This window comes from Mus musculus, chromosome 11 (genome assembly GCF_000001635.26).
Source record: "Mus musculus strain C57BL/6J chromosome 11, GRCm38.p6 C57BL/6J".
Taxonomy (NCBI): domain Eukaryota; kingdom Metazoa; phylum Chordata; class Mammalia; order Rodentia; family Muridae; genus Mus; species Mus musculus.
In genome coordinates, this window is record NC_000077.6 from 16,687,730 (window position 1) to 16,712,758 (window position 25,029).

The following is a 25,029-nucleotide window of genomic DNA, read 5'->3' on the forward strand; positions in this document are numbered from 1 at the left end:
TGTGTATAAACCTTAAAGTTTCTTTGTAAGTTTTGAAAACAGATTTTTTTTTTAAAGACCATTTTCCTGAAAACTTATAGATTTGTATCTTGCATAGGTTTGGCTAAGATATAAACCATGAAAAACCTGTTACTGTTTTAAAAGAGGCACTAAAAGTAAAAGAATATAGTTGGAAACTGCTTATATTGATATACAAAATATACTTACTTGCATATATAACTCATCAAAAGTACGGAAGTGCATCATGTTTCTGACTTCTGGAACATTCTACCATCTCACAGGAAGGTGATTACCTCACAGGAAAACTTGCACCCTGAAAAAATGTAATCATTTCTTAAAATCAATTTATACCCTCAAACAATAGGGATTATCTTGTAAAACCAGAATTAAGACAATGATGAAACAGATAATATCATTATCAGAACTGCATGATATCATATTTCTCATCTTTTGAAAATATTTTTTAGATTGAATTTGAAAATTCATGTTGATACCTATAAAAAAGAATCGAGATCTCAGGCCACAGTCACCTCTACTTGTTTCTCCAAAGTGGTCACATTGAGTATATATCCCTTCCTTGCCTTTCACTGTTACTCCATCCTTTTAACTGAGGCTATTAAACATTGAAGAAAGACAATAGACTTTCCTTTGTCCAAATTACTTGCTTTTACCAAAACATAGGAGGCAGGCTGTGAAGTGAAGAAAATATCAGGGACTACTTTTAAGATTCTAGGTAAAGAGGTAGTTCAGAAGTGGTTATTCTCAATGACCACCTCTAAGCACAACTTAGAAGATCTGCCAGACAAAGAATTCAAAAGAATGCTTGTAACTATGTTCAAAGAATAAAATATATATATATATATTACAGGAAAAAATAGAGCTGACTCTAATAAAATCGATCCAAGATATGAAAATTGAGTTCAATAAAGACAGAATTACTGAAGTAAAGCCAATATGAAACTACAAAAGAAATGAAGAACTCATTAAGCCAAGTAAAAGCCCCAGTGGAATGTCTGACCAACAGAATAGAGTGTGTGGAAAACAAAGATGTGTGGCTGTAGGAGAGTAGAGAGAACACTCATTCCACTCATCCCTGGACCTAAGCCCATTCTGTTCTTGTGTGTGTGTGTGTGTGTGTGTGTGTGTGTGTGTGTGTTTTATTGTAATACTATCTATGCCCTCACTATTTTTTTTTCCATTTTTTATTAGGTATTTAACTCATTTACATTTCCAATGCTATACCAAAAGTCCCCCATATCCACCCACCCCCACTCCCCTGCCCACCCACTCCCCCTTTTTGGCCCTGGTATTCCCCTGTACTGGGGCATATAAAGTTTGCAAGTCCAATGGGCCTCTCTTTCCAGTGATGGCCGACTAGGCCATCTTTTGATATATATGCAGCTAGAGTCAAGAGCTCCGGGGTACTGGTTAGCTCATAATGTTGTTCCACCTATAGGGTTGCAGATCCCTTTAGCTCCTTGGCTACTTTCTCTAGCTCCTCCCTTGGGAGCCCTATGATCCATCCATTAGCTGACTGTGAGCATCCACTTCTGTGTTTGCTGGGCCCCGGCATAGTCTCACAAGAGACAGCTACATCTGCGTCCTTTCAATAAAATCTTGCTAGTGTATGCAATGGTGTCAGCGTTTGGATGCTGATTATGGGGTGGATCCCTGGCTATGGCAGTCTCTACATGGTCCATCCTTTCATCTCAGCTCCAAACTCCGTCTCTGTAACTCCTTCCATGGGTGTTTTGTTCCCAAATCTAAGGAGGGGCATAGTGTCCACACTTCAGTCTTCATTCTCCTTGAGTTTCATGTGTTTAGCAAATTATATCTTATATCTTGGGTATCCTAGGTTTGGGGCTAATATCCACTTATCAGTGAATACATATTGTGTGAGTTTCTTTGTGAATGTGTTACCTCACTCAGGATGATGCCCTCCAGGTCCATCCATTTGGCTAGGAATTTCATAAATTCATTCTTTTTAATAGCTGAGTAGTACTCCATTGTGTAGATGTACCACATTTTCTGTATCCATTCCTCTGTTGAGGGGCATCTAGGTTCTTTCCAGCTTCTGGCTATTATAAATAAGGCTGCTATGAACATAGTGGAGCATGTGTCCTTCTTACCTGTTAGGGCATCTTCTGGATATATGCCCAGGAAAGGTATTGCTGGATCCTCCGGTAGTACTATGTCCAGTTTTCTGAGGAACCGCCAGACTGATTTCCAGAGTGGTTGTACAAGCCTGCACTCCCACCAACAATGGAGGAGTGATCCTCTTTCTCCACATCCTCGCCAGCATCTGCTGTCACCTGAATTTTTGATCTTAGCCATTCTGACTGGTGTGAGGTGGAATCTCAGGGTTGTTTTGATTTGCATTTCCCTGATGATTAAGGATGTTGAACATTTTTTCAAGTGCTTCTCTGCCATTCGGTATTCCTCAGGTGAGAATTCTTTGTTCAGTTCTGAGCCCCATTTTTTAATGGGGTTATTTGATTTTCTGAAGTCCACCTTCTTGAGTTCTTTATATATGTTGGATATTAGTCCCCTATCTGATTTAGGATAGGTAAAGATCCTTTCCCAATCTGTTGGTGGTCTTTTTGTCTTATTGACGGTGTCTTTTGCCTTGCAGAAACTTTGGAGTTTCATTAGGTCCCATTTGTCGATTCTCGATCTTACAGCACAAGCCATTGCTGTTCTGTTCAGGAATTTTTCCCCTGTGCCCATATCTTCAAGGCTTTTCCCCACTTTCTCCTCTATAAGTTTCAGTGTCTCTGGTTTTATGTGAAGTTCCTTGATCCACTTAGATTTGACCTTAGTACAAGGAGATAAGTATGGATCGATTCGCATTCTTCTACACGATAACAACCAGTTGTGCCAGCACCAATTGTTGAAAATGCTGTCTTTCTTCCACTGGATGGTTTTAGCTCCCTTGTCGAAGATCAAGTGACCATAGGTGTGTGGGTTCATTTCTGGATCTTCAATTCTATTCCATTGGTCTACTTGTCTGTCTCTATACCAGTACCATGCAGTTTTTATCACAATTGCTCTGTAGTAAAGCTTTAGGTCTGGCATGGTGATTCCGCCAGAAGTTCTTTTATCCTTGAGAAGACTTTTTGCTATCCTAGGTTTTTTGTTATTCCAGACAAATTTGCAAATTGCTCCTTCCAATTCGTTGAAGAATTGAGTTGGAATTTTGATGGGGATTGCATTGAATCTGTAGATTGCTTTTGGCAAGATAGCCATTTTTACAATGTTGATCCTGCCAATCCATGAGCATGGGAGATCTTTCCATCTTCTGAGATCTTCTTTAATTTCTTTCTTCAGAGATTTGAAGTTTTTATCATACAGATCTTTCACCTCCTTAGTTAGAGTCACGCCAAGATATTTTATATTATTTGTGACTATTGAGAAGGGTGTTGTTTCCCTAATTTCTTTCTCAGCCTGTTTATTCTTTGTATAGAGAAAGGCCATTGACTTGTTTGAGTTTATTTTATATCCAGCTACTTCACCGAAGCTATTTATCAGGTTTAGGAGTTCTCTGGTAGAATTTTTAGGGTCACTTATATATACTATCATATCATCTGCAAAAAGTGATATTTTGACTTCCTCTTTTCCAATTTGTATCCCCTTGATCTCTTTTTGTTGTCGAATTGCTCTGGCTAATACTTCAAGTACTATGTTGAAAAGGTAGGGAGAAAGTGGGCAGCCTTGTCTAGTCCCTGATTTTAGTGGGATTGCTTCCAGCTTCTCTCCATTTACTTTGATGTTGGCTACTGGTTTGCTGTAGATTGCTTTTATCATGTTTAGGTATGGGCCTTGAATTCCTGATCTTTCCAAAACTTTTATCATGAATGGGTGTTGGATCTTGTCAAATGCTTTTTCTGCATCTAACGAGATGATCATGTGGTTTTTGTCTTTGAGTTTGTTTATATAATGGATTACATTGATGGATTTTCGTATATTAAACCATCCCTGCATCCCTGGAATAAAACCTACTTGGTCAGGATGGATGATTGCTTTAATGTGTTCTTGGATTCGGTTAGCGAGAATTTTATTGAGGATTTTTGCATCGATATTCATAAGAGAAATTGGTCTGAAGTTCTCTATCTTTGTTGGATCTTTCTGTGGTTTAGGTATCAGAGTAATAGTGGCTTCATAAAATGAGTTGGGTAGAGTACCTTCTACTTCTATCTTGTGAAATAGTTTGTGCAGAATTGGAATTAGATCTTCTTTGAAGGTCTGATAGAACTCTGCACTAAACCCATCTGGTCCTGGGCTTTTTTTGGTTGGGAGACTATTAATAACTGCTTCTATTTCTTTAGGTGATATGGGACTGTTTAGATGGTCAACTTGATCCTGATTCAACTTTGGTACCTGGTATCTGTCCAGAAATTTGTCCATTTCGTCCAGGTTTTCCAGTTTTGTTGAGTATAGCCTTTTGTAGAAGGATCTGATGGTGTTTTGGATTTCTTCAGGATCTGTTGTTATGTCTCCCTTTTCATTTCTGATTTTGTTAATTAGGATTTTGTCCCTGTGCCCTTTAGTGAGTCTAGCTAAGGGTTTATCTATCTTGTTGATTTTCTCAAAGAACCAACTCCTCGTTTGGTTAATTCTTTGAATAGTTCTTCTTGTTTCCACTTGGTTGATTTCACCCCTGAGTTTGATTATTTCCTGCCGTCTACTCCTCTTGGGTGAATTTGCTTCCTTTTTTTCTAGGGCTTTTAGATGTGTTGTCAAGCTGCTAGTATGTGCTGTCTCCCGTTTCTTCTTGGAGGCACTCAGCGCTATGAGTTTCCCTCTTAGAAATGCTTTCATTGTGTCCCATAGGTTTGGGTACGTTGTGGCTTCATTTTCATTAAACTCTAAAAAGTCTTTAATTTCTTTCTTTATTCCTTCCTTGACCAAGGTATCATTGAGAAGAGTGTTATTCAGTTTCCACGTGAATGTTGGCTTTCCATTATTTATGTTGTTATTGAAGATCAGTCTTAGGCCATGGTGGTCTGATAGGATACATGGGACAATTTCAATATTTTTGTATCTATTGAGGCCTGTTTTGTGACCAATTATATGGTCAATTTTGGAGAAGGTCCCGTGAGGTGCTGAGAAGAAGGTATATCCTTTTGTTTTAGGATAAAATGTTCTGTAGATATCTGTCAGGTCCATTTGTTTCATAACTTCTGTTAGTTTCACTGTGTCCCTGTTTAGTTTCTGTTTCCACGATCTGTCCTTTGAAGAAAGTGGTGTGTTGAAGTCTCCCACTATTATTGTGTGAGGTGCAATGTATGCTTTGAGCTTTACTAAAGTGTCTCTAATGAATGTGGCTGCCCTTGTATTTGGTGCGTAGATATTCAGAATTGAGAGTTCCTCTTGGAGGATTTTACCTTTGATGAGTATGAAGTGTCCCTCCTTGTCTTTTTTGATAACTTTGGGTTGGAAGTCGATTTTATCCGATATTAAAATGGCTACTCCAGCTTGTTTCTTCAGTCCATTTGCTTGGAAAATTGTTTTCCAGCCTTTCACTCTGAGGTAGTGTCTGTCTTTTTCCCTGAGATGGGTTTCCTGTAAGCAGCAGAATGTTGGGTCCTGTTTGTGTAGCCAGTCTGTTAGTCTATGTCTTTTTATTGGGGAATTGAGTCCATTGATATTAAGAGATATTAAGGAAAAGTAATTGTTGCTCCCTTTTATTTTTGTTGTTAGAGTTGGCATTCTGTTCTTGTGGCTGTCTTCTTTTTGGTTTGTTGAATGATTACTTTCTTGGTTGTTCTAGGGCGTGATTTCCGTCCTTGTATTGTTTCTTTTCTGTTATTATCCTTTGAAGGGCTGGATTCGTGGAAAGATATTGTGTGAACTTGGTTTTGTCGTGGAATACTTTGGTTTCTCCATCTATGGTAATTGAGAGTTTGGCCGGGTATAGTAGCCTGGGCTGGCATTTGTGTTCTCTTAGTGTCTGTATAACATCTGTCCAGGCTCTTCTGGCTTTCATAGTCTCTGGTGAAAAGTCTGGTGTAATTCTGATAGGCCTTCCTTTATATGTTACTTGACCTTTCTCCCTTACTGCTTTTAATATTCTATCTTTATTTAGTGCATTTGTTGTTCTGATTATTATGTGTCGGGAGGAATTTCTTTTCTGGTCCAGTCTATTTGGAGTTCTGTATGCTTCTTGTATGATCATGGGCATCTCTTTTTTTATGTTTGGGAAGTTTTCTTCTATTATTTTGTTGAAGATATTAGCTGGCCCTTTAAGTTGAAAATCTTCATTCTCATCAATTCCTATTATCCGTAGGTTTGGTCTTCTCATTGTGTCCTGGATTACCTGGATGTTTTGAGTTAGGATCCTTTTGCATTTTGTATTTTCTTTGACTGTTGTGTCGATGTTCTCTATGGAATCTTCTGCACCTGAGATTCTCTCTTCCATTTCTTGTATTCTGTTGCTGATGCTCGCATCTATGGTTCCAGATCTCTTTCCTAGGGTTTCTATCTCCAGCGTTGCCTCGCTTTGGGTTTTCTTTATTGTGTCTACTTCCCCTTTTAGTTCTAGTATGGTTTTGTTCATTTCCATCACCTGTTTGGCTGTGTTTTCCTGCTTTTCTTTAAGAGCCTGTAACTCTTTAGCAGTGCTCTCCTGTAAATCTTTAAGTGACTTATGAAAGTCCTTCTTGATGTCCTCTATCATCATCATGAGAAATGTTTTTAAATCTGGGTCTAGATTTTCGGTTGTGTTGGGGTGCCCAGGACTAGGTGGGGTGGGAGTGCTGCGTTCTGATGATGGTGAGTGGTCTTGATTTCTGTTAGTAGGATTCTTACGTTTGCCTTTCGCCATCTGGTAATCTCTGAAGCTAGCTGTTTTAGTTGTCACTGTTAAGAGCTTGTTCTTCAGGTGACTCTGTTAGCCTCTATGAGCAGACCTGGAGGGTAGCACTCCTTAGTTTCAGTGGGCAGAGTATTCTCTGCAGGCAAGCTCTCTTCTTGCAATATGCCCTCACTATTCCACTCTTCTTCTTCTCTTGGCACCATCTGACAGTTGTCTTCTCATGATGTTCCATACCTCTTCCAGCTTCTAATTCACTACCCCGATAAGACATCTTCACTAGTGCAACAGTGACAAAAACATTATAGGAGAAAGCAACCACCCTCTGATTGGATTTAAGGCCCTCTCCAACACATGAGACCCAGGCGTGGCACCATTCTCAGAACCAAAACCAAAACCAAAACCAAAACCAAACAAAAAACAAAAGCAAAACCAACCAACCGAACAACCCATCCCTGGACAGTACTGGCCTCTACTTTTTGGTCTTGTTTGAGATGAAGTTTCAGTTGTTTGATGCTGAACATGAATGAACGGCTAGCTGGCCTCAAGCTTCCAATACTCAACTGCTACCTCACATCTTTTACTAAAAGCACACTGGAATTGTTAGTATGTGTGCTACTATATCTGTCTTTTTACATAAACTCAGGTTGTCAAAACTTATTCACTGAGCCATCTGCTCACACTCCAATTTAGAATTCTTTTAGGAGCCCAGAACCCAGAGTTATATAGAATATGTATCTTTACATCATGAAATGTTCAGAGGCTAAATTCTGCAGGTCAGACGCTAACTAACCTGACTCAGAAAAGATCCTCAGATCCATCATTCCACAATAGGAAAACCAAAAGTAGACTGACTACAGATGCAGTCAGTGTCTCCTTAATCCCAAACCTGGATCATTTCTAATAAAAATTCATTGGACTATAATTCTGTTATACAAACAAAAAACAAGACAAGCAAGATGAAGTCACAGGAAAATTTCAGGGTTATTAGAGAAGTCATACCTCTGACATTCTGATGTTTTTAAAAGGCTTCAAAAGCAGAACTTTTAACTTGTTTTGTGAATGTAACAGAGACTGAAATGATAGGATTCCTTCAAAAAGAGAAATCAGGACAAGAAGTAGATTGCTTTGTTGATCTACAATACCAGACAGAACATTTTGAAAGTGCTAGAGAATAAAAAATAAAACAGAATACAATGCAAACATATTGCTCTGTGGTTGGCTGGGTGACCTTCTCACCTCTCAGCTGCCTTGCATTCTTGTAGATATTCCCTGTCTTGTAAAGGAAAGATGAGACAGTAAGAAATCCTTCAGTTCTGATCAGTGAGTGAGTCAGAGGGGAAAAAGGGAGCTGGTAGCTGGTATTCCGCCTTATCCTAAATCACCAAGGAGAGTTACTGCCAATTAAATCACTTGAAGTGTTACCTCTCCATTACCAGAGGACACTCATTCTTTGGTCCATAGCAACTAGGGGACTACACTGCTTGTGGTAATATCTGCCACTTTGGTCCAATCTCTTCCTAAAAGACAGTATAACATGCAGTTAGATGGCATCTCAAATAACTCAAGGAATTTCCCTCTCTCAGCCCTCCCTGTGATAACACTAACATTTAAATAGGGAGGGGTTTACTCTTCAGATGGAAATGTGGAGTGTTCTGCAGAGGAACTAGTTTTTGAGGTCCCAGATGCATCCTTTTCTCGTAACTATATGTATGTTCTGAATGTAATTCACCTCCTCTCTTTGCCACACCCCCAAACAAGGAACCTGATTTTTCTGAACTAAAAATTCCACCGAAATAGGCAAAATAATAGGAGCAAACTCTATAGAAGTTGAGCTAGCTGTGTCAAACCACTAGCAGGAAGCAAAAGAAGGCACTAATCCTGTAGATGATGACCAGTCTCAGGTCTGTGCAGAGCCTGGACTGGTCCTTTCAATGCTCCTGTTCTGCCAGAATGGGAATAAATGGGCTACTCCATGTGTCACTTCATCCAAGATTTCACAGCCCAGCAACAAAACTGCTGCCCCTTGTTTTCTGGTATCTGGGACTCAAATTACATTTTGTCATCTGTTTTTTTTTAAGCTATTTGCTTTACCAAAGGTGATCTCTTCCTGATTTTCCCAGCATGCTTCACTTTCTCTTCACCAAGGAAAGACGGGAGTAAAAGACTATGCCCAGACTTGATTTGTCTTCCACTTCAGTTATCCTAACAAACTGTGGGGATGACTGGCTTCTTTGTTCAAGGACCAAAGAAAATCTGTAACAAAGAATTCCATTCACCTGTGTCCAACTGTAGCAGAAAAGGATGCAGTCTCAAAACATAAACAGCTTTTCCAGGACAGAATTCATTATTCAGGGAAGAAGTTGTCTGAAGAGGAAAGAACATTGTCCCCTGATAGAGCTAAGGCTGCATAAAGTTATCCATTAACAAAATAACCAAGGAGGAGATTCTACTTCTTCTGGATAGCACGGACAATGAGGGTCCAGCACTCCTAGAGCTTCAGTGCCTCCCTGGAAACTAGGAAGCTTTCAGGAGGAAGCAGAACTGAGCTGGCTTTCTTGACTGAGCTTTTCAACAAGTCCCTATCCTTAGTTCTCCTTGCTCCGTCTGTCATCAGTTTGCTTGCTTAGTTTTTTGTTTGAGAGAAGGTTCCACTGTAAATAGTCCAGGCTGCCCTCAAACTTGCCACCCTCCTGCTTTGGCATCCTGAGAACTGGGATCATAAGTGTGTGCCAACATACCCAGCTACAAGGAGCTGCCTCTGTGCATAAGAGTTCTGATAAGGCTTAGGAGTTTCAATTCGTTTTTGTGGAAACCATGTAAACCCCAATGCTAACTATAGCATTTCCCCTAGCAGCTGCAATGTTTTAATACTCTCAGTGACTAGTTCCCATCTCCTGACCAGGCTTAAGATTCTTCCAGCACCACTGATGGGAGCACAAACTTAACCCCTTGCTGATTAGCCTCTCCGGTGATCCTCACTCTGTTATCGCAGCAGAGTCAGGAAGCATGCCCCTCCTTCATTCCTAACAGTGAGAAGTGACTCTGTCTTGATCAGTGTATCAGAAGGTCCTCTTGAAGACTCAGACTACGCTCTTTGTTAATGGATACCATCTCAAAACTGAAGGTGGAAATCGTCAAGCAAAATACTCCAACGAAACCTGCCGCTCCTCTTTAGAGTGAGGTCATGATTCACCTGAAGTGAAATGTGCCCATTCTCAAGACGGACCACATTTAATTGTACTTTGTCTGCCATTTAAAATTCAGAGAGCAAACACGTGAACTGGTGAAAGGTCTGGTTGGAGTTGATCCATAACTTGAAATGCTCTTGAAACAAAAGAATCCCCTTCCCATGCTGGACATCCAGTGGAGCCTAGGGAGCACCATAGGCAGCTTTGAGATGGAGCACCCTTGCTAGAGAGAGTGAAAGGAGAGGACGTGCTTGGCTGATCCTCACACCACATGGGCTTCCTCCCCTTCCGTGTCGGCTCATTCCTCACCGTACCAATCTCTGGGAGGACTCGAAATATTGATGTGTAGCCTCTTGTTGTGAAAGGAAAATCAGAAGAAATCTGGCTATGTCTGTGACTTGGTAAGGTCTGTAGCTGTCAAGACGACTGTTTGGTAACACCAGATGATTGTGTGTGTGTGTGTGTGTGTGTGTGTGTGTGTGTGTGTGTGTGTGTGATGTTCACTATGCTTTCAACAGCATAGTTACTGGCTTGTAACTTGTTTAATTTCTGAAATCAGCACTGTTATGTAAACTTTAGGAGAAAAAAAAAAGGTCACTTTGAAGTCTTATGTCCTCTGTCAACAGTCAGTTGAGAAAAAGTATAAGATGGGTGTGGTCAAGGTCCAAGGATCCAAGCCTCCAGGGCCCTTGTAACACCTTTATGTGGAATTTATCCAGCTTTTACTCTCTATGGGGTCTTTTATTTTTTTATTTTAGTTATTGAATGTTTATGATGGCTGGGATTCTTATTGACTGAAAGGCTTACTTAACTATTGGATTTTTGTCCTTAAAACCTGGGTCATTCTTACTTCCATATCAGGTGATTAAAACATATTTTATAGACATAGTTCCTGTAAAGTCTGCAAGGTGCTACCCTTTCCTGAAAACAACTGTCCTGTCCTTATCACACATTGTCTTGAAGAAGACATTAAGAATCAAGAACATCCATAAATTTAAATTATCAGAATATTCGGAGCCCTTGATATTCCTTAGACAAAGATACTTCCATTTGCAATTGTGGATAAACAGTCTACTCAATTAGAGACACTGGCCATTACCCCAAGAATGGATGTCTGGAAGACCTACACATCTAGAAAGTTCATGTTCAATATTATATCCAGACTTATTATATACAAACATGAAAAAAGTATCATAAAGGACTCACTCTATATTCTGTGCTTCTCCACACCATATTCTATATTCATGATCTTCAACTATGAAATTTCATCCACTATAGAGGAGACATCAAAGGAAAGCTGCTCTAGAAATTCACAGAAAGACTTCTTGGGCACAAACTTCAGAAGCAAATCAGAAAAATACCCAGGAGTAAACCTTGGGTTCACATTGTTTTAGACGGTGAAGAAATCCAGAATCTATCACCAATAGAATGCAGAGCCTTCAAACTCAGAGCTGTCAGATCCTCAAGAGCAAACTATCTCTGCAAGCAGTTGGCTGACTGATACCTAAAGAGAATTGGTGATGGATGGTGGAGAGCTTCTGCCTATGATACTGAAGAGAGACCCATAACTAAATCTTAGATCTTTTGAAATCTTATGTAATCATTCTTATATTGAATTTTTATTCACCTTTGTCATCATCTGTCCACAATCACTTTTTTCCTTTTATTTCCCCACAATGCTGTGTTAGATCACAACAGCCTCACAAGGATGTCGGCTCTTTCCACTTCTATCCATAGAGGGATTTGAGTCTTATCTAGAGCAATACAAGAGAAAAAACAAAAGGCACAGAAATAAGAAAATAAGTAAGAGTATTCTTATGGCTTTTAAACAGCAAAGGAAACTGAAACAGGTTAATATGAAGCCCACAGAGTGAGAAAAAATATTTGCCAGCTGTCCATTTGGCATAGAATTAACGTCTAGAATACACACACACACACACACACACACACACACACACACAGGTACATACACACCAAAAAAAAAAAAAAAGAAAGAAAGAAAAGAAAAACTCAAAAACTAAATATTGAGACAATAACTTGATTTTAAAAACGGGCTACAAAATGCAAGTGGCTCTAGAATAAGTTGCAAAGAGACAGTGTGAATAGGTGTGATTACTATAGATGTATATGGATGTATGGAACTCATTAAGAATTAAAAATATTGCTTAAAAATAAATAGCCTACAGAACTAAACAGAATCTCAAAAGAAGAAATACAAATTGCTAATGAATATTTGAAATGGTGCTTAAAATGCTTAGGCATAGGGGAATACAGATTAAAACTATTTTACAATTCTATTTTGATCCAATCAGAATGGCTGCCATCAGACATACAAATGCTGGTGTGGATGTGGTGAAAGGAAAACTCTTATATCTGTCATATGCCCCAGCTAATAGCTCTACCAAATGCACTTTATGTCTCACTAGAGAGATTTGCACATCTTTGTTTCTTATGGCTCAATTCACAACAGTTAGGAAGTACAATCAACCGAGAAACTCAAAACATTAATAGGGAAGAGAAATTCGATATGTATACGTAATGGGACATTACTCAACTGTGAGGAAAAATGAAATGATGAAATATACAGGTAAATACACACCCAAATGGGTGACACAGAAAAGTTGCACTTGGTGAAGGAGTGAGGTACCTACGGCCCAGAAAGCCAAAGGTGGCATACTCTCTCTCTCATGTGTGGGGTCTTAGCTTCCAATCTTTTGTTTATTATTTACCTTATAGAACAAGTAGAAGTCAGGCAACAAGTAAAGGAGAGAAGGCATTTTAAGTGATGATGGATATAGATTATAACAAAAGTACAGAGGTAGGGTAGTGGGCCTGGAAACACTTATGCAAGGAGAGTAGAGGGAGTGGAATGAAAGTGAGAAGTTTGGGGGTGGACTACCCCAAAGAAAAGGATATGAACACACGCAAACCTACTATATCATGGAACAATTAAAATATGCATATGTGAAATTTAAATCCTAAAGTAACAACAAAAAACAGGCAAAGAAGCTTCCTGTAACAAAGCAGGGTCTGACTTACTGACTGTCTTAGTCAGGGTTTCTATTCCTGCATAAACATCGTGACCAAGAGGCAGTTGGAGAGGAAAGGTTTATTCAGCTTACACCTCCAAACTGCTGTTCATCACCAAAGGCAGTCAAGACTGAAACTCAAGCAGGTCAGGAAGCAGGAGCTGATGTAGAGGCCATGGAGGGATTTTTTTTTTATTCACTTGCTTCCCCTGGCTTGCTCAGCTTACTCTCTTATAGAACCCAAGACTGCCAGGCCAGGGATGGTACCAACCACAAGGAGCCCTCCCCCCTTGATCACTAACTGAGAAAATGTTTTACAGCTGGATCTCCTGGAGGCATTTTCTCAACTGAAGTTCCTTTCTTTATGATAACTCCAGCCTGTGTCAAGTTGACTCAAAACCAGCCAGTACAATGACCTTGATAGCCAGTAGATGACAGGCAAGCAAACACACAGAGGTGTGGAAGGAGTGTCAGCATCTCCAGACACCCAGAGAAGCAGCAGCTAACACTGCCTCCCTTTGAGATGGAGCAGAGGCTGCCCAGGGCTGATGTGGCATTTATGAGATTTTAAAAAACCTCAAACCACTCATTTGTAATTTTACAAGTCCTGGGTGGGTAAGAGCAAAGGATAGTAAAAGCTGTTTCAGGTCAGACTTTCCTAGGTAAAAACCACTGGGGTTCGTTTTGATAATTTTTTGACCTGGGTTTGTGAAAGGTGAGAAACTGTGAGTGAAGACTGGAATATGGAGGCCATGTTATTTATATTCACAAAGTAGAGTTTCAGTAAACAGAACCTTAAACAAAGGATTATTTAAAGATTCACATTTACCATTTCAACATCCATTTTCTTTGTACTTTAGTATGAGATATGAAAATAAAACCAAACACTGCACAGTGAGGCTGAGACAGCTCTTGTCACTGAAACATAAACTTGGAAAGCACTTACACATGCTCACTTCTCATAGTGGGAAAATTTCCCAATCCTAAAGGAAGCAGACAGTAATTCATCCACTCATTTTAATTCCTGAATATATAATTCTGATTTTCACCCTGAACTTGGGACCACACTGAAAAGTCTTCTATGGACAATCTTCCATTGAATCAATGTTTAATATTTGTACAGTTGAATGTGCATGTCATCATCTGTTTGCAAGGTGGAATTATGTAATAATGTAATTGGCTGTCATAAAATCATGGAGCTGGACATGCATCCGTCCAATGGCATATGAAACCCTTGCTCTCCTGGCATATGGTCACTCGGTATTGTCGTAAGCACCTCCAGTTACAGGAAACAAGTTTCACAATATAAACAGAAATAGGCTCATGGCATTGATCTTGTGTCTTAATAGGCAAACCCTGTTATGTTTTATATTGATCTACTGTTTGTGGTAGAAACAGCTCTTTGCGTTGGAAATTACTTTCATCATTTGCTACCTTCTTCAATAATGTTTCAGAGCAGAAAGAACATGTTGAGGATATCTGAGAAAAGATCCTGAATAATTATAAAACACTACTACCAAGGAACAGAGCAACAAATTGGAACAACCCTGGAGTTTTGCTGCTCCAAGCAGTTCCACCTTAGGAATGTTAAGGTCTTCTTTCTGTAGCATGATCATCAACATCTAACACCTTCTGTGGTTTAGTTCCAATGAGACTAGAAATTTAAAAGAATCCACCAGTCCCTGGGTATCTGTTGGTTAAATAGTGAATACTAAAAGACACCTATGAGTTAGGAGAAAAAAGAAGTGGCAACTGTATATCAATATGTGTATCTACAGCCTCCACTGTGACCTGTGCAAACTGCAAGCAACTCCAGCACTTGATAAAGGTCATACCTGTGACCACAGGCTCCTTACTTGTTCCTAGGTTCCTGTTTCCTCTTAAAACCTAGACTGGCCCTGTCATGTGACTGAAGACAGGAGACCTGCGATTCCATCTAAACTCAGTCTTCTGAATAAACTCAGAGTGCCCTTAGAAATACCTGAACTTTCAGACCTATAAATTCAGACCATGGCCATCCCCAGACAGCAATTTCGAACTAATTTCCACACATGAGTCAGCTAGTCCAGCCAGGATCACCTCACTAGCCTGCACACAAATCAGGAGCAATCATTTACAGCATGGATCTCCCAGGCTCACTTAGTAGATCTAAAATCATCTAAGCCAGGGAATACTAAGATTCAAAGACTCAAAATTCAAAAGCCCTCAGTGTGGGGTGATGAGCAACTAACACAAAAGGCTAAGCCAGGGAAGCAACTCCAGATATACAAGGACCATGGTGAAACAGAAGGAATATGAAAAACTGAGACAATATATCTCCTCAAGAAATTATCCATTCCAAAGTAACGGTCCCCAGTCAGAGCAACTGAGATGAGCCTACAAAGAATTCAAAGAACAATTCTAAGTAAGTTCAAAGATTTCAGAGAAAATATGAGTAGATTACATAGTGAATTTAAGAATGATAGGAATATGCTCGTCAGTGGATTCCAAGAGAACACAATAATTTTGAGTCAATTCAGGAAACATTAGAATTCAATAAAATAGTAGGAATGCTGAAGAGAAGTGAAACATTAATTAAACTTCGGATAGAAATTTCAGCTATGCAAATAGAGAAGCTCAGTAGAAAGCTTTACTAAGAGGCAGGTCATGAGGAAGACAAACATCAGCGCTTGAGGACAAGGTTGAGAGACTGAGTTATTCAATCAAACAAACAAACTCAAAAACTGAGTGAATACTATGTGTAAGGTCTTTGGGACATCACAAAGAGATTGAGTTTATGAACTGAATTACAGGCATAGAAGAAGGAAAATTTGTCTCAATACCCAAGAAATTATTTCCAATATAATCAGATAAAAAAAAGTTGCCAAGTTTAGAGAAAGAGATGTCCACCCAGGTAAAAGAGACATATATAACATTGAGTAGACTGGAAGAGGAAAGAAACTCCCTGTGTCCTATGAGTCAGAACAATAAACACACAGAACAAAGAAAGGCTACCAAAGGCTGCAAGACAACAGCAACAAATTATGTAGAAAAGCAGGCCACGAAAATAACATTTGATTTTTTAACAAAAACTCTAAAAGTCAGAGGGCTTGGGCAGAAATATTTACATATTTTAAGTTTTAAAAGAGCACACTCAGCAATGCAGACAACTCAACCCAGCAGAACAGCCTATCAAAATTAAAGGAGAAATAAAAGCTTTCTATGGTAAAATATAAGCAAACAGAATTCACGGCCACTAAAATAGCTCTCAGTGGATACTGGAAGGAGCACTGTAGCTCTAGAAGACAAATACACCCACGTATGATGGGAAGACCAACATTTTAAAATGTTGAAAGAATTAAAGGAAACCTAAGAAAACAATAAACACACAAAAAAATGGCAGGAATTGGAACAAACATTTCAAGAAGGTTAAAAATTAATGGCCTTAATTGTTCAACTAGAAAACACAGAAATAAATCTCACTATCAAAGACAGACACTACAGAGGATGGAATAGTGAGCAAAGATATTACTAGAAGCTAGAAACTGGAAGCAAGCAGGTCTTTCTGTTCTAATATCTGACAAAACAGGCCCAAACTGGAATTAGTCAAAAGAAATAAAGGAAGCCACTTCATACTATTTAAAGAAACAATCCATGAAAAGAAAATTGCAAGGCTAAACACATATACAGACAACACACATACTGCCAATATTATAAAATAAATACTACTGTATATAAAGTCATAGACTGATCACAACACAGTAGCAGATGGACCAGACAGACAGCAACAACAACAACAAAAATAAAAAGGAAAGAAAGGAAAGGAAAGGAAAGGAAAGGAAAGGAAAGGAAAGGAAAGGAGAGAAGAGAAAAGAAAAGAAAAAAAGAGAAAAGAAGAGAAAAGAAAAGAAGAGAAGAGAAGAGAAGAGAAGAGAAGAGAAAAGAAAAGAAAATAAAAGAAAAGAAAAGAAAAGGAAAGGAAAGGAAAGGAAAGAAAGAGAAATAGAAACAGAGAAACATTGAGGTCAAAAGGCATCATACTTAAATGGACCTAACATAGTTAAAGGACATTGTGCTTGAATACTCCAAAATGAGCATTCTTCTCAGCAGTTCATGAGATTACCTTTAAAATAGATAACATATTAGCATACAAAGAAAGTCTCAACAAATATAGGAAATATTAAGTAACTTCTGTCACATCAATCATAGCTAGAAATCAACATCAAGACAAACAAAGAAAAAACAAAATGAAAGCACATGAACTCATGGAGATTAAACAACATAGTATAAACTGATTACTGTGTCATTGAAGAAAATAATGAAATAAATAAAAAATGGATATGAATGAAAAAGCTAAACACAGTATATCACATATTATCAGATATAATCCTTAGAGTGGGACTTATCTTTGAGTGTGTGCCTATGATAAAACATACGAGAGCAATCTCAAATAAATAAATTGTTGATGTATATAAAGGCCTTAGATAAATACAAACACCAAACCACAAAATAGTATATGGAAAAAATAATAAAGATGAGGCAGAAATCAATGGAATAAAAGTGGGGGGAAAAGTAAGAAGAATCAGCAAAACCAAATTTGGTTCTTTGAAATGCTAAATAAGATTGGCAAACCTTCACTAATAGCAAAACAAACAAACAAACAAACAAAAAAGCAATAATGGTTTAAAATAAAATAAAATTAAATGGGGAAAAACATGTTAACAGATACCAGAGAACTTCAGAAAACCCTAAGAATGTAGCTTAAACCCTATATTACATGAAATTGGAAAATCCACAAGAAATGAATTAGTTCCCAGATGGCATTACAAAGTAAGGTGAGATAAAAATTTAAATAATCCTATAACATGCAAAGTGATTGTAGCAGTAATATAATTCTCCCCTGGGTCTAAATGAGTATTCATTGGGTAAGAGCACTTGCTGTTTCTCCAGACCACCCAAGCCACTATACAAATCAGTGTTCACATTTCTCAAAAGTCTAAAGCTGGAACTGCAGTCTGACTTAGCTATACCACTCCTGGGCGTATGCTAAAGGACTCCCAACAACAGTGTTATCTGACCATGTGTGGTGCTACTCTTCACAACAGCTAGGGAATGGAATCAGCCTAGGCTTCCATCAAACAACTGACAAAATTTGGTACTAACACTGTAGGATTCTATTCAGCAGAAAAGGAAAACTGAAACTGAATTTTACTGGAAAATGGGTGATACTACAAAATATTAAATGAAATGAGGCAACCCAAGGCCAGAGAGAAAAATACCATGTATACTTGATCATATATGAATCTTAACTTTAAAATGTATGCTTCTGTGTTTAAGTTAGAGTGTCTATAGAGACCAAGAAGCAAGAAGACCCATGGGATATTATATGTTGTAGGGGAAAGGTTTTCGAGGGATAGTAAAAATGCATGTCATATGAATGTAGAAGAGAAGTAATTGGGATGGAAATTTTTAATGGGAGCATAAGGGAAAAACAGGGTTTGGTGAGAAGATCTATCAAAACTTAGAACACATGAAAATAATTAACACAGGAGTCTACTACTTTATCAGCTAGCAGAAGAAAAAGAAACCAACAATAATAAAAGAATTTTAATGTTAATATAGTATCTTGCATAGATGAGCATTGCTGTTCCCAGGTGCCATGGTTTTGGATTTGTTTGATTGTTTTGTTAATATGTTTTCAGTGACTATCTCGGTCCTAGGTGTGGGATACTTCCCTATGAGTTATTGGCCATGGAGACTCCAGAAATTGGAAAAACAACATAGGTGATTGCCATTTGTCACGATTTAAATGAGAATTTTCCCCTGTAAGCTCCAGGATTAGAATTCCTAGTTCCCAGTTGGTTTCACTCTTTGGAGAAGTTTAAAAGTTATGGCCTCGTTTGAAGAAATATATCCCTGGGGGCAGGCTTTGAGAGCTTAAAGCCCCTCGGCGCTTCCAATCTGCTCTCTATTCTCTGCTTGTGTTCGAGATCTCAGCTTCCTGTTCTAGCTCTCACACCTGCTTGCTGCCCTGCCTCCCCTAAGATGGACTATAATCCCTAAGAAACTATAAGCTTTGGTCATGGTACATTTTCACAACAAAAGAAAACAAACCATAATGCTAATATTCTTGGTTGTTTGGCAGAACTAGATAGTGAGACCCGATTGCTGAAGATACCATGCACTGTGTATACAACCCCCAAACACAAGCTGAACTGAAGTAAAAGCTTCCCTCTTACTGTTTAAGGTTCATGGGGCCAGAAGACGACATTTAGGCTGCTCGGGAAGAAAAGTTTTCATGGGTTGTCCCCAGGTTTGGATGCCACATAGCAAGCTGTAAGAAAAGATGTGTCCACTGATGGAAAACTGACAGGAGTCTTTCGGAGATAACCAACAGCTTTGTGAATGAATTTAAGGCCTACTTCATGGGGAGGTATTCATGCCTGATGCTATAAACCCAATCAAAAGTCTGTGTCTGGGGAGCTCACAGTGGTAGGGTAAAATTGACTATAATATTATGCTAACTTATTGTGCTAATTTAGTCAATGACTAATGTGTATCTTTACACCCATAGAGTAGTGCCACTCTGAGAGTCATCAAAGAGATTTTATTGTTCGGAAGATGACATTTAATTCAGAGACTCTTTACTGCTCAAAATGCTCAGAATAAATGATGGCTGAATTCACTGCCCTAAGTGGGACATCTAAATCACCCTTTCCAAAGTTAGGAAATATCACAAAAATGGGGACAGAAATACTATAAGAGCCAAAAGATAGAAAGGGATGCTACAAAACTCTGTCTCCTAATACTGTAATCCTGAAAGCATTACAGCTCTGACAACTTGTACAGGACATACACACACATGCACACACACATAGACACATATAAGTACACATATATTCTCACATACACAAACGTACACATACAAGCACATATACACATACACAAAAACACACCAGTTTGAGAGTGCAACTGGGAAGAAGAAGGGGTCATTAGATGTAGGAAAGGGATTAAGAGATAATTATGCTGTATCCAGCAGAAAACCTTGTATGCACTTATAAAACCAACAATAAGTTTTAAAGAATTCGAATATACTTCTACTAGATTGTCACAATTCCCTTTAGTTTTTAATTTCACTGCTGCAAGTTTGCTTGCCAGATTACTACGACATACTAGCTAAACACAGCCTCCGGTCATAAACTGATTATTGTCAGGGCCTGAATTTGTTTCTCATTTCTCAAGCATCTGAAACAACACATGTGACAACTTAATGCTAATTTTCAGTGAAGCTGAGCCACTTTACAAGTTAATAGTCTACTAGCAATGTATTACCGAACAGTTGTCCACAGACCACATAAAGGAAATGTCGGTTTTGAAAGCCAGATGTGGTGATGTTTGTTGAGTACTTAAGTCCGAGTGTGTGTCACGTTGCTGAGTGAAGTTTATGAAAATCTCATGTGAGCACTCATGTGCCATATGGAAAGTCTTTATTTGGCTTTCTCCTATTTTACTTCTTCTGTCTCATTATTTTTGATTTTGAAAAGTAGAGTATGATGAGGGAAGATTCAGAACCCATCTCATGTTTCACTAAAAGAACAAGTTTAATTTTGGGACTATGTGAAGAAAATCAATAATGACTTCTCAGCTAAGTGCGGAGGCATGGACACTGTGATGCAGAGACTGTTAGCTCAGGTAAACAGGTGGCGCTCCTTGGTGCTGGGCAGGTGTTCTGGTCCCCTTGATTTTCACTTTCCTTGTCAGGAGGAAATGAACTCTCTTTCAAAAGACACTTCGTTATGGCCAAGTCTCAGAGTCAAACGCAGCCTTCCGGAAAGTGTCTGACAACACGAACATGAAATCCTATCATAACGGATCATTATTTCAGGTATCATAGGAGGTACTTAGACAGCAACGCTCACTCCTATCTGAGTAATCGAGCAGGCTGTAGGGAAGCAAACTGTATAGCCATCTTCAGATGTCCTCTGTGACCTCCACTGCCACTTCCTGGAACTGTCCTTGCTTCTCTCCCTCTGAACTCACAAAGCTCAGACCTGCTCCCCAGTGACCATGTAGTACTACCAAAGTTAGCATCCTTAGAGTGTCCAAGGCTGAAAAAGTGCTTCGATACCACCAACCATTATGTGCTCACTTTGGATATCTCTTATTGCCTGCTCACCCTCCACACTGACAGAGAATTATGTTTTAGAATTGCTTTTAAGCATGTTCCCATAGAACATATACAAGTTCTTTATCCAAGGATCCTGGGGGCTGGTAAAATGGCTCAGGCTCAGTGGTTAAGAGTGTGTTCTGCTCTAGAAAAGGACCAGGGTTCAGTTCCATGCATCCATGGAGCAGATTACAACCACCTGTAATTCTAGTTCCAAGGGAACCAACACCCTCTTTCAGCTTCTGTGGCACTGAGCACATGCATGATGCACATATAGGCATACACATATAGGCATACATATAAAATAAAAAGTCTTTTTAAAAAATCTGTAGAGTCTAAAACAGTATAATCCCTGCCTTGACTCTAGTTTTAGGCCTGCAAATACCCTACGCTTAGAGGCTTATATTCTCGCAGTATTGACAGTACTGAAGGCTGCCCATACTTCATCCTATGCATGGTCATCTTGTTCTGCCTCCACTCTCATTCCAAAGGAAGGGCTGAGCATGGCCTCCTTCTGCAAGATAGAGATGCTATCATAAAGAAAACCAATCTCTGCTTCCTCTGCATTTCATATTTTGTCTGCTTACATATTTACTATTTTCTAATCAGCCTTATTGTTTCATTTTGCTCTGATTTTAATTTATTATTATTAACGATAATTTTCTTATTCATTTTACATCCTGCTCACTGTCCACCTCCCTGTCACCCCTCCCCACAATCCTTCCCCTCTGAGCAGATGGGGGTCCCTTGGGTGACATCCCACCCTGGCACATCAACTCTCTGTGGGGCTAGGAGCAGCCTCTAACACTGTGGCCAGACAAGGCAGCCCAGCTAGAAGAACATATCCCACATATGGGCAGCAACTTTTGGGATAGCCCCTCCACTCTACTTGTGTGGAACCTACACAAAGTCCAAGCTACACATCTTTCTAAATATGTGCAGGAAGGCCTAGGTCCAGCCCATAAGGATCCAAGTCAGTAAGTGGTACCCCTTCATAGCCTTTGCATTGGCTCCTGCCTCCAGGTTCCTGCCCTGCTTGAGTTCCTGTCCTGACTTCCTTTGATGATAAACTGTGATGTGGAAGTGCAAGCTGAACAAACCACTTTTCTCCACAATTTGTTTTTGGTCATGGTATTTTGTTGCAGCAATAAAAACTTAAGACTGGTTTCTGCCTCTAAGATCAGTACTTGAGAAGCCTCAGCTGGAGGACTGCCTTGATATCAAAGCCAGCACAAGGCCCAGGCTATCCTAGAGTGAGACTACCACCACCACTAATAATAATAATAATAATAATAATAATAATAAATATTAAGAGATCAAAACTGAAAAGTTCTTGATTTTAAGAATGACTATAAGGTTATGGAGAGTTGAAAATATTCTGGAATGTACATATGGTACAAAGGTCCTCGGAGCACAATATGCAAATACAGAAATGCTTGACATCCTTTGAATGAATGGAAAAACAAATTAAAAAGTGTTCTTTGAAAGACATTGTTATGAGAGAGAAAGAGAGAGAGAAAGAGAGAGAGAGGGGTTTGCCAAAACGGGGTAATGGATTACCTTTCAGGGTGGCACAAGGGCTGTGGGTATCAAGACTGTACCAGGTGACACAGGATGTTAGATAGCCTGGCAAAGCACACAGCACTATCATGTTCCAAATCACAGGAGCAGTTTGACTTTCTCGATAGAACATTTAATAAAAGAGACACTTTTGAAGATCCTGCCGCTGGGAGCAAATGGGGAAAACCAAATGGTAGGATATACGGCACTATTTTGTGACCAGGTGCAACTGTTAAAAGGATGTGAGGGAAACTGTGAAAGGGTGGTGGGCCTTTTTATTACCAGCTCACAAGGGAGCTTCCACCAGGAGGCATCAAACAGACTCCAGCTGAACCATGGGTCCTGCTGGTAAGGATGGTGGGAGGGGTTGACAGGAAGGTGGGTCAGTGAGTGGGATGTAAAATGAATAAATTTAAAAAAAAAGTCCCCTGTCTTTCTAGAAAGGCATTACTTCTGTCACTCCGATGAAGGCCCAGATTGTTGCAGTACCTTCCCCTCTAAAGGGTGAAAAATCATTCCTTGCAGAAAAGCCAGGAGCAAGAAGGTCCTGGGGGGCATCAGAGTGCAATGGAAAATGTGAGATGAAGTCGATCTTCAACGTTTAGTAGAGGGTAGGGGCGGGGAAAAGGCTAAGAGCTAAGAATAGAATAACAGGAACAGTGTTTGAAATTTCCAATGAGACAAGTGTTGAACAGGAACCAATGTAAATGCTACAAAATGCTGAGGAATTTCAAAGCAGAATGAGGGTTCAGTGTTCATGGCTAGGAAGAACTGAGCCTTTTGGGTTTTGTTATTTTGCTGTTGTTTTGTTTTTCATTTCTTCTTGAAATAAATTAAGATACTAAAACATGAAATGTTCAATACCTGAATTCCATTTTAACTGCTCCTGTTTCTGAGCATAAAGTATTTCTTTCAAAATGCCAATATTTCCTAAATACTGTTAAATGACATTTTCCAATTTTCTCTCTTTGTTAACACTGGCATCTAGAATAGTCAAATCTGCTACTCTAATTAAAATACTTCTTAGAAGACTGCAAAGTCCTAACTGAAGAGAAGGCTCAGGGATAAAGACCAGTTGCTGCTCTAGCTGAGAACTCAGGCAAGTTCCCAGGTCCTACATTGGGCAGTTTACAGCCACTTTTATTGGAGCTTCAGGGGATCCAACATCCTCTTTTGGCCTTTGTAGCTACCTGTTTAATGCAGTGCATATATACATACCCACAAACACACACAAAACACACACACATAAAATAAATAAATATCTTAAAAGAACCCACCCATTACCCCAAGCAGAAGACTGCACAACTGACGTCTGCTTTTGCCTCAGATTTTTCTATTAAAAATTAATTTAAGCATAAAAACTAAATATCTAATCAAAAAATTGGTGCTAAAGGTTGATTTTCTTAAAATTTAACAAAATGGCTAGTATGTCATAATAAACTTGCTGCTATAGTTAATGGGCCCCAGGAGAAATTTACCATGCTGAAGCACAAAGTGTTTGAGTTAATCTTCTATTGAACAGAAAATAATAAGTAAATGTTAAAAAAAAACATGAAAATACAAAATAGGAAAAAGCACCTATTAGTTCTACCATCCAAATACAGCTGAGTGTTTAAGAATACATTTATTAGGGCAATGTGCAAATTAATCTGGAATAACCAAAAACCTATAATAGCAAAACTATAAGCAACAATAAAAGAAACTCTGGTGGAATCACCATCCCTGACCTCATGCTGTACTACAGAGCATTTGTGATAAAAACTGCATGGTACTGGTACAGTGACAGACAGGTAGATCAACAGAATAGAATTGAAGACCCAGAAATGAACCCACACATCTATGGTCACTTGATCTTTGATAAAGGAACTAAAGCCATCCAGTGGAAAAAAGACAGCATTTCAACAAATGGTGCTGGTTCAAATGGCAATTTGCATGTAGAAGGATGTGAATCAATCCATTCTTATCTCCTTGTACAAAGCTCAAGTCTAAGTAGATCAAGGACCTCCACATAAAACCAGAGACAGTGAAACTTATAGAGTAGAAAGTAGGGAAGAGCCTCGAAGATATGGGTACAGGGGAAAAATTCCTGAACAGAACAGTAATGGCTTGGGCTGTAAGATCATGAATCGACAAATGGGACCTCATAAAATTGCAAAGCTACTTTAAGGCAAAGGACACTGTCAATAAGACAATAAGGCAACCAACAGATTGGGAAAATATCTTTACCAATCCTAAATCTGAGAGGGGGCTAATATCCAATATGTATAAAGAACTCAAGAAGTTGGACTCCAG

General features: G+C 39.0%; 1 long non-coding RNA gene across 1 annotated transcript in view; it reads right to left on the bottom strand.

Annotated features, from left to right (window-relative positions):
• Positions 1-207: 207 nt before the first annotated feature.
• Gm39583 overlaps positions 208-25,029 on the bottom strand; it is a 54,322-nt gene continuing 29,500 nt past the window's right edge. Inside the window, exon 3 of the long non-coding RNA XR_872253.2 lies at positions 208-313. This is a non-coding gene — a long non-coding RNA (predicted gene, 39583). The remainder of the gene's footprint in view (positions 314-25,029) is intronic.